The sequence below is a fragment of the Crocodylus porosus genome, unplaced genomic scaffold (genome assembly GCF_001723895.1).
Source record: "Crocodylus porosus isolate Cpor-Errol unplaced genomic scaffold, CroPor_comp1, whole genome shotgun sequence".
Classification (NCBI taxonomy): Eukaryota; Metazoa; Chordata; order Crocodylia; family Crocodylidae; genus Crocodylus; species Crocodylus porosus.
The window spans coordinates 85482912-85487459 of NW_017728886.1; the positions used below are offsets into that span (position 1 = coordinate 85482912).

Below are 4548 nucleotides of genomic sequence, written 5' to 3' on the forward strand. Positions count from 1 at the left end.
CCCACCATTAAGTCCCTTTCCCCTCAACTGCCTTGTACTCTAACCCAAAGCACTTCAGAGTGCCCCTCCCCTGACTCCTTGCTAATTAACGAGGATGTGTATTCCTCCTTAATATAGAACGCCATGCCCCCACCTCTCTTTCCTATCCTGTCCCTCCTGTACAGCCTATAGCCCTTGACATTCACCACCCAATCATGCCTTGCATCCCACCACATTTCCGTAATCCCCACTATGTCCGAGCTGGTGTCAGCCAGCAGGAGAGTGAGTTCCTCCTGCTTGTTGCCCATACCACGAGCGTTTGTGTAGAGGCATTTGAGGCCTCCTGTGGGTGTGTGTACTGACCCCCTAGTCCCAGCGTTACCCCAGAGTATAAAAGTATTGGTCGGGCATGCAGGGATGAAATCAGGAAGGCCAAGGCACAATTGGAGTTGCAGCTAGCAAGGGATGTGAAGAGTAACATGAAGGGTATTTACAAGTATGACAGCAACAAGAGGAGGAGCAGGGCAAATGTGGGTCTGTTACTAAATGGGGGAGGCAACCTAGTGACATATGATGCAGAAAAGGCTGAAGTACTTGATGCTTTTTACCTTAGGCTTCACAAGCAAGTTCAGCTCCTGGACTACTGCACCTAGCAGTTTGGGAAGGAACAGCCAACACTGGCAAAAGAGTAGGTTAGGGACTATTTAGAAAAGCTGGATGTACACAAGTCCAAGGGTCTGGGTACAGTGCACCCAGGGGTACTGAGGGAGTTGGCTGAATGATTGCAGAGCTGCTGGCTATTATATTTGAAAACACATGGCATTTGGGAGAGGTCCTGTATAATTGGAAAAGGGCAAATACAGTGCCATTCTTTAAGAAAGGGAAAGAGAAGGATCTGGGGAACTATAGACTGGTCAGCCTCACTTCAGTCCCTGGAAAAATCATACAGCAGGTCCTCAAGGAATTAATTTCTAACCACTGGGAGAAGAAGGTGATTGGGAGCAGTCGGTATGGATTCGCCAAGGGCAAATCATGCCTGACCAACCTGATTGCCTTCTGTGATGAGATGAGTGGCTTTGTGGATGTGTGTGGAGCAGTAGACATGACATACCTTGACTTTAGCCAGGCTTTTGATACAGACTTCCATAACATTCTTGCAGACAAGCTAAAGAAATATGGTTTGGATGAATGGACTGTAAAGTGGATAGAAAACTGACTGGATCATTGGCTCGGAGTGTAATAATCAATGGCTTGATGTCTAGTTGGCAGCTGGTATCAAGTGGAGTGCCCTAGGGGGTTGGTCTTGGGGCTGATTTTGTTCATTTATCTTCACTGATGACCTGAAAGATGGGACGGAGTACACCTCAGCAAGGTTGCAGTTGACACCAAGCTAGAAGGAACAGTAGATTCACTGGAGGATAGAGCTAGGATTCAGAGTGACCTAGACAGATTAGAGGGTAGGACCAAAAGAAATCTCATGAGGTTCAGTAGGGACAAGTATAAAGTCCTGCCCTTAGGATGGAACAATCCCATGAATTGGTACAGCCTGGGGACCAACTAGGCAGCAGCTCTGCAGAAAAGGGTTACAGTAGACAATAAACTGAGGTATGAGTCAACTCTGTGCTCTTGTTGCCAAAGAGGGTAATGGTATACTGGGCTGCATTAGTAGAAGTGTTGCCAGCAGATCGAGGGAAGTGATTATTTCCCTCTATACTGCACTGGTGAGGCCCCATCTAGAGTATTGTGTCTTGTTTTGGGGCCCCACTACACAGAAGATATGGACGAGTTGGAGAGTCCAGCGGAGGGCAATGAAAAAGGTTAGAGGGCTGGGGGACATGACTTTTGAGGAGAGGCTGAGGTAACTAGGCTTATTTAATCTGGAGAAAAGAAGATTGTGGGGGTTTGATAGCAGCCTTCAATTTTCTGAAGGGGGCTTGAAAGAGGATGGAGCTTGACTGTTCTCAGTGGGGGCAGATGACAGAACAAGGAACAATGGTTTTAAATGGCAGCAAGGGAAGTTTAAGTCAGATATTCAGCTGAGATGAACATTTTCATTAATACTTGGAGGGACACTGGAGTCAATGGCTAGTCCATGTAATGGGTTAAGAAACCATGATCCCATCCATGCTGAGACCATAGTTAATGTCATCAAGTTTGTGGGTGATTTACTGTTCTGCATTTTTGTGTCCAGGGTGCCTTTTTTTTTTTTGTATGAGGATAGCCACTCTGAGGTCAGTGATGCAACATCCAGGGAGGCTTAAAGGTTTGCCTCAGGTTCTTGAATCCCAAATGTTCCTGTTGCTTGCTTCAGTGATTTATGTCTGTTTGGATGAGTGCATGCAAGAGGCATTTGGAACTGTACCAAGACTCGGTGACAATTGAGCTGGGTCATGGGTGACTGGTGCCTGGCTTGGTGGGTGGGGTGGGGTGGGGGAAAGCGGGTACCAGCAGCTGATCGCCAACCGGGGGAGAGGTGCTGGTGCTTTTCAGTGGGGGCACCGACTGGCACTCCCTACTCCGCAGCCGGCGAGGGCCAAATTTAAGGGGGGCATGTGCGCCCCCCCCGCGTCACTTGTGACTTGGGTGGTTCAGAGAAATATTGCTTGATGTGGGGCTACGTGTGAGCCAGGACAGGCTTATCTCTGCCAGGCTAGTTTAAAATAGTTGCCGTTTTTCAGGAGGTCTTTGAGGTTGTTAGTAATATGTCTAAAGTGGTCAAGTTAGGGGCTGTGACTACTAGAGACCTTCTGTTGCCTTCATAATGGGATTGGTATTGTAGTAGTTCAGAGAGGGTCTGATGCAAGTGGCTGAAGTTTTGGGATTGAATTGCAAGTATAAGAGACACCTGGGGTGTGCATCCTGTTTGATGTGATTAGAGATGAAATGGCTGTAGCACAGAGATTAGCATAGATGTTGGATATACTGGTACGTTCAAGATGAAAGGTGACAGAGGTAGTTATAGCAGTTACTTGGTTTCTGATAAGGTGATGTGGCAACTGCAGATTTTGTGGGGGTATAAAAGAAATGAATTTACTGAGTGCAGTATTCAAGTTTGATGGAAGGGCAGAAGTTCTCTAGTGAGTCCTTCCTATGAGTCAACATGATATTAATGTGCTTCAGGTATATCAGGGAGTGAGTGGGTAGTTGTGGAGGAAGTGGAGTTTTAGATTTGTCATATGACAGGAACTGTGTATACGTGTGATTAGGTCAGTGCCATTCGTTGTTAGGTGTAGGGAGTCTCCAAGTCGAAAATAATTGTGTCTAAGGGCAAACCAGAAGGGCTTGATGGAAACCAGAAGTAGGGCCATGATCAAGGATAATGCTGCTTATGGCTTGTAATCCATTCTCATGAAAGATGTTGGCATCCTGAAATAGGCTATCTATATGGTGTTTGCTGAAAGTTGGTCAATGTAACCTTGTTTCTTTAGGAAATCGGTGATGTCCTTCAAATAGCTGGCAGCTCTAATGGCTTATAGGATAGAGTCAGCTTGACAAGAAACTCCCTCCGTGATGGTGCCTGGTTTGTGGATCTTGAGTAACAAGTACAAGATGCCTGGATTCCTTTGGGGTGGAAACATTTGTTTCCTAGTGTTTCTAGAAGTAGATTTTTTAAAGAAGTTACCTAGTCCCTCTAGTATTGTTCTGTGGGCACTTAGGTAAGCAGAGAGACCATCATAAGCTGTTATTTTAGAAGTGGGCTAAAACTCTACAATATGAAATTAATTTAAAGTGGTTGTCTACAATTGTTGAGTTATAGGCTCTTAGATTATCCTTGACTTAAGACAAAAGGTATATACAGTGCCTTCAAATTTAATATATGTTATATTAACTTATAACTAATTTTAGTTATAAATCAGAACGAATATAGGTGCCATGTAATGACTCCATGTAATGGGTTAAGAAACCATGATCCCATCCATGCTGAGACCATAGTTAATGCCATCAAGTTTGTGGGTGATTTACTGTTCTGCATTTTTGTGTCCAGGCTGACTTTTTTTTTTTTTTTTTTTATAGGTGCCAAATTATAAATAGATCCTGTTTTTTCCCTGTATAGAGGCCTCTCTTTTGGCCAATAGAAGTAATTCTCTGCTGCCATATCTGAAATTAGTTATAAGTATGTTTGTAAGGGCTATGAATAATCTGTGGGAAGGGGTGAAGATTCATATCTATGGTTGTAGAAGCAAAGCCATTTGATATTTAGTCATAGAGAAGTAGGGCTAGAAGGGACCCCCAGAGGTCATCCAGTCTAACCCCTTCCCTGAGGCAGGATCATCCCTATCTAAACCAGCCTGTGCAGCCATGATCTAAGCTCTGCATAAGACTACCCTCAGCCCTGACGCAACATAGACCTAACACCCTAATCTGGTGTAGGTAAGGCAGGAGAACCACAGCAGGCAGTGTCCTGCTTCTATAAAATGTTGTCAATATATGCTCAAGAGGTCCCAGGTAGAGGGACATGCCCCCTGTTACAGAGGAATCATAGTATCATAGTAGCTAGAGTCGGAAGGGACCTAGGTAGATCATCTAGTCCGACCCCCTGCCTTGGCAGGAAAGAGCACCGGGGTCAGA

General features: G+C 45.1%; 1 protein-coding gene across 8 annotated transcripts in view; it reads left to right on the forward strand.

Moving 5' to 3' along the window:
- The window catches only part of BBS9 (Bardet-Biedl syndrome 9), a 479447-nt gene that overhangs the window by 20906 nt on the left and 453993 nt on the right, over positions 1 to 4548 (forward strand). The window lies entirely within an intron of this gene.